The 9,234-nt window shown below is 42.5% G+C and overlaps 1 long non-coding RNA gene across 1 annotated transcript in view; it reads right to left on the minus strand.

Annotated features, from left to right (window-relative positions):
• Window positions 1-953: 953 nt before the first annotated feature.
• LOC133227071 (uncharacterized) overlaps window positions 954-9,234 on the minus strand; it is an 11,515-nt gene continuing 3,234 nt past the window's right edge. The window contains exons 1-2 of the long non-coding RNA XR_009729717.1: window positions 9,117-9,234; window positions 954-8,328 (exon numbers count right to left, since the gene is read on the minus strand). The exon at window positions 9,117-9,234 is cut by the window's right edge and continues 3,234 nt beyond it. This is a non-coding gene — a long non-coding RNA (uncharacterized LOC133227071). The remainder of the gene's footprint in view (window positions 8,329-9,116) is intronic.

Here is a 9,234-nt window from a genome sequence, read left to right on the forward strand (position 1 = left end):
ACAATACATTTATTGTCTTGTAGTCCTGTGTTGTTCAGGATCTCATCGATCAGTAATCAACATGGTAGTTGATCTGCATAGTCTCATCTGCAGACTCCATTAGGAAAGAATTAATTTCCAAGATCATTCAGGTGGTTGGTAAAATTCATTTCCTTTTGACTGCATGATTCAGGTTTCTGTTTTCTTGTTGGCTGTAAACTGGGGCTACTCTTTTTCTTTCTATCAAACTTAATTTTTATTTTTAATTGGAGGATAATCGCTTTACAGTATTATGTTGGTTTCTGCCATACATCAACATGAATCAGCCATAGGCATATTTATGTCCCCTCCCTCTTGAACGTCCGTCCATGGAGCTACTCTTCACTAGAGGTGGCCCACAAGTCCTCAGTGTGTGACTTTCCCCATAAGCTCTCTCAGAGGGAATTCCCTGGGGGGCCAGTGGTTAGGACTTGGTACTTTCACTGCCGGGACCTAGGTTCAGCCCCTGGTTGGGGGAACTACGGTCCTGCAAGTTGCCTTCTCACAATACGGCAGCTTATTTTTTCCAAGCCAGTAACAGAGAGTGAATCTCTCTAGCATGTGCTTTCGGAGTGGAAACATGTACACAATTGTAACTCTAATCACATTTTTAGCTACTGGTTACAAGCACATCACAGGTCCTATCCACACCCAGGGCATGTCCTCCACAATTAGCAATGTGACTAATGAGAGTCTGCTGTGTACCAGAAACTCTACCAGGCACTTTTCATTCATTATATCATTTAATCCTCCGATCACCTTAGGAGATGAATACTATGAAAGTAATTTTCAAATACTTGGAGATTGAAGCTAAAAGGAATTGGTTTTGACTTGTTCAAGGTCCTCTCCCGCACTCCCCCCACCAATACATGGCAAAGCTGGGATTCAAACTCAGATTTGATCTTAAAAGAACCTTCTGCCCTTTACACCTCAACTTTTAAGTAGTTTGCCCCAGAAACGTTTAAAAAAATCATCCTCTTCTTCCTCTTTCTCAAGGGTCACAGCAGAAATAGGAAATGCATATTCTTTGCTTCTTGGGTTCATATTTTTAATCAGAGTCAGAATGAAGTCTTCCTACTAAGAGAGTCTGTTCAGATAGAAGCTGGCCATTCTAGGAAACATTATGTTGCAGAATTAGGGCAGGCTGCCAAAGCAGGGAATGAGACCTGACCTGGATTTTCTCAATGCTATTTGACAATAATTATATAATAATACCTCATAGTTATATACTGCATTATCAATTGTTGTCTCATTTGATTCTCAGTGTCCCTGTGGGTCAACCAGGGCAGAGATTTTGTGTAATGTGTGTATATATATATATATATTTTTTTTTTCATTTACCTACTTTAATTTTTGGCTGCGTTGGGTCTCAGTTGTAGCATGTGGGTTTTCTCTAGCTGTGGCAGGTGGGCTCCGGAGCACTTGGGCTCTGTATGTGGTTGTGATGAGCTGGCCTAGTAGTATGATCTGAGTTCCCAGACCAGGGATTGAATCTTTGTCCCCTGCCTTGAAAGGTGGGATCTTAACCACTGGACCACTGGGGAAGTCCCCCTCCATATTCATTAAAAAAAAGATATATGTATTTACTTACTTTTATTTTTGACTGTGCTGGGTCTTCATTGCTGTGCAGGCTTCCTCTAGCTGCAGTGCTCAGGCTTCCCACTGCAGTGGCTTCTCTTGATGCAGAGCACAGTCGCTAGTCCCGTGGCTTGTGGGATCCTTCTGGATGTGGGATTGAACCCATGTCTTCTGCATTGGTAAGTGAGTATTTTTTTTTTACCACTGAGCCACCAGGGAAGCCCCAACTCCATATTCTTAAATCTTCTCCTTAAACAGGATTTTAGACGGCTGCTTAATATTTAATGCAATGGATCTATTCTTCCTTACTCTAAAATGTTTCCTTAATTTTAGTTATTTAGGTTTCTCCTTGTTTTTCACTATTGTAGAAAATATTGTGAGAAACATCTCTGATGGCCAAAAATGTCCTCTCATCAGGACAGAGTCCCGGAAAAGGGATGGCAGATGACAGCCTTAAGGGTCTCGGTGTATATAGAGGTATGATTATAACCCCCACCTTTTAGACCCAGAAACAGTCTTAGAGTGTGACTTGCCCAGATTCACATGGCTCATAAATGTGTAGTGGAGACTTGGATCCAAGTGCTTTGCTTCCAAGATGAAGCTCTTCCTTACACCCAGCTGCTCGCTGTGTGCTCCGCAGAGCAGCGGCTTTGGCAGACTCGGGGAGAATGCTGTGCTGTCGTTCAGTCCCTCAGCGGTGTCTGCCTCTGCGACCCCAGGGACTGCAGCCCGCCAGGCTTCCCTTATCCTTCACTGCTTCCCGGAATTTTCTCAAACCTAGGTTCATGGAGTCAGTGACCGCATCCTCTGGCACCCTCTTCTCCTTTTGCCTTCAATCTTTCCCAGCATCAGGGTCTTTTCCAGTGAGTCAGCTCTTCCCATCAGTTGGCCAAAGTATTGGAGCTTCAGCTCCTTCCAATGAATATTCAAGACTGATTTCCTTTAGGATGGACTGGTTGGATCTCTTTGCAGTCCAAGGGACTCTCACGAGTCTTCTCCAGTGCCACAGTTCAAAAGCATCAATTCTTCGGTGCTCAGCCTTCTTTATGGTCCAGCTCTCATGCTGGTACCTGACTACTGGAAAAACCATCACTTTGACCACATAAACCCTTGTCAGCAAAGTGATGTTTCTGCTTTTTAATATGCTGTCTAGGTTTGTCACAGCTTTTCTTCCAAGGACCCAGCGTCTTTTAATTTTATGGCTGCAATCACTGTCCTCAGTGATTTTGGAGCCCAAGAAAATAAAGTCTGTCACTGTTTCCATTGTTTCCCCATCTGTTTGCCATGAAGTGATGGGACCAGATGCCATGATCTTAGATTTTTGAATGTTAAGTTTTAAGCCAGCTTTTTCACTCTGCTCTTTCACCCTCATCAAGAGGCTATTTACTTCCTCTTTACTTTCTGCCATTAGAGTGGTATCATCTGCATATCTGGGGTTGTTATTTCTCCCAGCAATCTTGATTCCAGCTTGTGATTCATCCAGCCCAGCATTTTGCATGATGTACTCTGCATGTAAGTTAAATAAGCAGGGTGACAATATGCAGCCTTGATGTACTCCTTTCCCAATTTTGAACCAGTCTGTTGTTCCATGTCCAGTTCTAACTGTTGCTTCTTGACCTGCATACAGGTAAGGTAATCTGGTATTCCCATCTCTTTAAGAATTTTCCACAGTTTGTTGTGATCCAGTCAAAGGCTTTAGCGTAGTCAAGGAAGCAGAAGATGTGTTTTTGAAATCCCTTGCTTTCTCTATGATCCAACAGATGTTGGCAATTTAATCTCTGGTTCTTTGGCCTTTTCTAGATCCAGCTTGTACATCTGGAAGTTCTTGGTTCATGTACTGTTGAAGCCTAGCTCGAAGGATTTTGAGCATTACTTTGCTAGCATGTGAAATGAATGTAATTGTGCGGTAGTTTGAACACTACCATTGCCCTTATTTGGGACTGGAATGAAAACTGACCTTTTCCAGTCCTGTGGCCATTGCTGAGTTTTCCAAATTTGCTGACATACTGAGTGCAGCACTTCAACAGCATTAACTTTTAGAATTTGAAAGAGCTCAGCTGGAGTTCTATTACATCTACTAGCTTTGTTCATGGTAATGCTTCCTAAGGCCCATTTGACTTCACACTCCAGGACGTCTAGCTCTAGGTGAGTGACCACACCATGGTGGTTTTCTGGGTCATTAAGATCTTTTTTGTACAGTTCTTCTGTGTATTCTTATATACTTAATTTCCTCTTCTTCTGTTAGGTCCTTGCTGTTTCTGTCTTTTATGGTGCCCATCCTTGCATGAAATGTTCCCTTGGTGTCTGCAATTTTCTTGAAGAGATCTCTAGTCTTTCCCATTCTATTGCTTTCCTCTATGTCTTTGCATTGTTCACTGAAGAAGGCTTTCTTATCTCTCCTTGCTATTCTTTGGAACTCTGCATTCAGATGGGTATATCTTTCCTTTCCTCCCTGTCTTTTGCTTCTCTTCTTCTCTTAGCTATTTGTAAGGCCTCCACAGACAACCACTTTGCCTCCTTGCATTTCTTTTTCTTTGGGATGGTTTTGGTCACTGCCTCCTGTATCGTGTTATGAACCTCAGTCCATAGTTTTTCTGTCAGGCACTCAGTCTGCCAGACCTAATCTCTTGAATCTATTCATCACTTCCACTGTATAATCATAAGGGATTTGATTTAGGTCACACCTGAATGGCCTAGTGGTTTTCCCTACTTTCTTCTATTTAAGTCTGAATTTTGCAATAAGGAGTTCATGATCTGAGCCACAGTCAACTCCCGGTCTTGTTTTTGCTGACTGTATAAAGCTTCTCCATCTATGACTGCAAAGAATATAATCAGTCTGATTCGGTGTTGACCATCTGGTGATGTCCATGTGTAGAGTCTTCTCTTGTGTTGTTAGAAGAGGGTGCTTGCTATTATCAGCGCGTTCTCTTGGCAAAACTCTATTAGCCTTTGCCCTGCTTCATTTTGTACCCCAAGGCCAAATTTGCCTACTATTCTAGGTCTCTCTTGACTTCCTACTTTTGCATTCCAGTCTCCTGTGATGTAAAGGACACTTTTTTTTTGGTGTTAGTTCTAGAAGGTCTTATACATCTTCATAGAACTGTTCAACTTCAGCTTCTTCAGCATTAGTGGTTGGGGCATATACTTGGATTATCGTGATGTTGAATAGTTTGCCTTGGAAATGAATTGAGATCATTCTGTCATTTTTGAGATTGCACTCAAGTACAGCATTTCAGACTCTTATTGACTATCAGGGCTACTCTATATATACTCCAAGGGATTCTTGCCCACAGTAGTAGATAAAATGGTATCTGAATTAAATTCACATATTCCCATGTATTTTAGTTCATTGATTCCTAAAATGTCAACATTCGCTCTTTCCATCTCCTGCTTGACCACTTCTAATTTACCTTGATTCATGGACCTGACATTCCAGGTTCCTGTGTAATATTGTTCTTTACAGCACTGGACTTTACTTTTACCACCAGACACGTCCACAGCTGAGTGTCATTTCCACTTTGGCCCAGCTGCCTCATTCTTTCTGCAGCTATTAGTAATTGCCCTCTACTCTTCCCCAGTAGCATACTGGACACCTTCTGACCTGGAAGGCTCATCTTCTGGAGCTATATCTTTTTGCCTTTTCATACTGTTCATGGGATTCTCTTGGCAAGAATACTGGAGTATCCTCCAGTGGACAGTCTTTTGTCAGGCCCTACCCAAGGTTTTGTGAATCAGAACCTGCATTTGCACCATCCTGAGATGCCTATACGTACATTAAATTTGAAAGTGATGCTTACAACACACCCTCTCCTATAATCTTGTAAAGAGCTTTAAAATGAAGCATAACACCAGATTCTCCTCAGCTTTGAGATGTCTCACGTTTCCACAAGGGCTGTTTGCAGTGTGTCCTCCTCATGAAGGGACTTGTTCATTTCCTTGTAAACCATCAGATTCTTTTTAAAAAATATTTATTTATTTGGCTGTATTGGGTCTTAGTTGTGGCACTTGGAATCTCTGTTGTAGCACGCAGGATCTTTTTAGTTGTATTGTGTGGGATATAGTTCCCTGACCAGGTATCATACCTGAGCCCCCTGCATTGGGATTGCGGAGTCTTAGCCACTGGATCACCAGGGAAGTCCCAAAACATCAGAAATCTTTAACTCCATTTTATCCGTGGATATGGCCAAACTCCCTGCTCAGAACCATACAAACAGCACTTTGGATACTTTTCAGGAAGTACCATGGTGAAGGAGAAAGGATACAACACCAGGAGTCCTGGTCCAGATTCCATAATTAACAAGTTGGGTGACTCTGGAGAGCCTCTGAACCTTTCTTTATTGAATTAGATACAATGATGAGAACATGCTTTGTATATCATAAAGCCTTGGGTCCTTCTGGTTGGGAGCCTATATTTAGACGTCATCTTCCTTGTGAGGGAAATGATGGTGTTTAGACTAGATGATCCTTGGGGCAAATATTCAGAGGGCCAAATCCTTCCGAGAAAGTCTATTTTAGGTAGGATTCCACCTGTGCTCCCCAGGAATATAATGACAGGGGGATTATATAATGAGTCAAATCAGAATGGGTGAGAGTGAGAGCTTGGAGTAACTGATCTTCAAAGTCCCTTTAAAATCTAAAAACATACGCTTTTTCTCCCATTTCAATACAAAAAAAAGAATGAGAATTCTAGCATCAGCTGGTTATTTTATGCAACTACCTGCTTTCAGGAAAGAGAGAAACTATTCTATTCTTTAAAAATTTGGATTTACTTTAATCTCATTCCTGAGATTTAAATATGTCTTCTTGTATGTGGTTCAATTAATTTCACTTGCCTTAAGCACACTGAGAAGAGAGCAGGCTCAGGTCTTCCCAATCAGATGTAATTACTGAAGTCACTGATCTCTGGTCTGTTTTCCTTTTTCCTCTCCACTTATTACCTTTCTTGGAGGAAGGAAGTTAAAAGCTTTACATAGTCTCTCTGTTTTGTAACCACATTTCTCAAACTTAAGAGTTGAGCATCGTGATGACTAAATAAGAGGTCTGATTCAGCTTCTTGGAAAAACACATAGTTAAAGGAATTTATGTGTCACACGCAGCAGATTTCAAAAAAAAAATGGTCAATGATTGCCATTAACCCTGAACATCACAGTCATATCCACAGAAAAAGGAACCATATTTTTGAGACTAAAATCTAAAACTTCCTTTTTGTTTTAATGTATTATATAATCTGTTTTCTTATGATAATTCAGATTATATTCTTTTCTTAGAGCTCCGTGGATATGAGGGGGTGTTAAATTGAGCTTTTTGATATTGGGAGGTCAGTATTTCTAAAATCTCCAGTTCTGAGAGGGGGAAGCAAGGGGAACAGAGAATATTTCGATTACTTTCAACAGCAGGATCGGAGAAGGCAATGGCACCCCACTCCAGTACTCTTGCCTGGAAAATCCCACGGATGGAGGAGCCTGGTAGGCTGCAGTCCATGGGGTTGCTGAGGTTCGGACACAACTGAGCGACTTCCCTTTCACTTTTCACTTTCATGCATTGGAGAAGGAAATGGCAACCCACTCCAGTGTTCTTGCCTGGAGAATCCCAGGGACGGGGGAGCCTGGTGGGCTGCCGTCTATGGGGTCGCACAGAGTCGGACACCACTGAAGTGACTTAGCAGTAGCAACAGCAGGATATTTGCACAAGCATCTATTACTTAATATCCCTTATTAGGTACGGATGGGAAACTAACTACTCATTCATTTTACATGTATTCGGTAAAAGCTTATGTGTCAGACACACCTAGAGATCCCAGGTGAAAGACACAGCTCCTGCCCTCAAGGGGCTTCGAGTGCAGTGGTACGCTGGGTATTGGCATAAGGGTGCCCACAGGGCACTACAGAGACGTCAAGGACAGAAAATTCCTCCGAAGGGGATGGGAAAAAACTCCCTGGAAGAGGAGTCCCTTGGGCTGAGGAGGAGATAGTGAGGGGGACGAGGGAGGGAAGGGTGTTCCATTCAGAGGGAACAGCAGAGGCAGAGGGAAAAAAAGCAAAGCGCAGAGCCAGCCGAAAGCACAGCAACGGATGAGGCATGACTCGATGGTGGCAGATACGTAGACGACGGAGAAAGATGCAGGCGACACCGCAGGACCCGATGTAGCACCTGCTGAAATAAACCCAGGCAGACCGAGCCAAAGTCTTCACTGTATGACGTCAGAGACTGGAGCTGCTTTACACGCACTTTAGAAATAATACCTGTTAGGAGGGAACTTTAGCTTGGAGAAGGCACTGTGTCAAAAAATCCTTTGGTTGGAACTCCCCTGGCCGTCCAGGGGTTAAGACCATGCTTCCAACGCAAGGGGCGCAGGTTTTATCCCTGGTGGGCTTACTGAGATTCCATATGCTGTGCAGCACAGACAAGAAAGTATATTTAAAAAAAATAAAAGAAGGGGGAAAAAGAAAGAAAGAAAGAAAGAAATTCATTGGCATTACTCCAGAAGTAGAGATTATCATTCTTATTTTGCCTAGACTTACTTTTTATTTCTCTGTGTTTTTCTTTTTCTTTCCCCCTTTGAGAGCAACTGCTTCATCTCTCTTTGGAAGAAAATAGAGCCTCAGCACAGGCAATGTTTGATTCAGGGCTCATTTGATCTGGTTGATTCAGGAAACAGATGCATCCTCTTGGTCTCCGTACAAATTGTTGGGGTTTCTTTTTTTCTTGGTTTCACCAAAGCCAGATCTATGTCTCGATCAGCACAGAGGAAAAAAGTAATTACTGAAGTATTAGTGTGATTATTATTTCCTGATATGAACTGCTGCATTCTTTACTAGTATCTGGTTCTCTCCCTAGGCTGGAGTCAGAACATTTAAAAACAAACTCTTCTTGGGCAAAGCCTGTACTAATTATTTTTTAACCTCGTTTGCATTAGAGAACTCTTTGAACATTTAATGAAAGAGATAAACCTTCTTCTCACTTTCTCACACCTATGCAGCGCAACAACAGTTTCAAGAAGTTCACAAACTTCCTGATGCCCCTGGGATCCTTGAGGAGGCTTAGACCCTGGCTATAAACCTATGGTCTGTACAGTCAAGAATAAAATGGAAGAACCACTTTTTAAAATTGGACTGTGACTGTTGTCTGTTAATTCTGGCAGGACGTTCCCCAGTTTATTCTGGGAAGTCAGAATAAACCTAAATGGCATTGGCCATAGCTGCTCAAGCCTCTGCCACAGCCTTGATTCAGTGGGTGGAACTCAGCTTCCTCAATGTCCCCGCCTCCATGCCAACCCAAACACAAGCGGAGGTCCCAGAGGAGCGGGGGGAGCCGGAAATCACTTGAGACTTCTGATTTTCTAAAATTATCACTCCAGACTTTTCGTGTCCTAAAGTCGTCTCCCCGGCCTTGGAGTTGAAAGAAGACCTGGTTTTAATCTCAGTGCTGTTACTTTCTATGTACGTAGTCTTGCCAAGTCATTTACATGTTTCGAGTATCAGCTTCCTCATCTGTAAAATGGGGACAATTTTAATACCTACCTGTCACGGCTGTTCTGCGGCTGAGACAGATAACAAGTGTGAACGAATCTACCAGACATTTGACTCGTAGATGGTGCTTGACAAGCGTTAACTGAAATTCAATTCTTCTAGGGCAGAG

The sequence above is a fragment of the Bos javanicus genome, chromosome 15 (assembly GCF_032452875.1).
Source record: "Bos javanicus breed banteng chromosome 15, ARS-OSU_banteng_1.0, whole genome shotgun sequence".
In the NCBI taxonomy this organism is placed as follows: domain Eukaryota; kingdom Metazoa; phylum Chordata; class Mammalia; order Artiodactyla; family Bovidae; genus Bos; species Bos javanicus.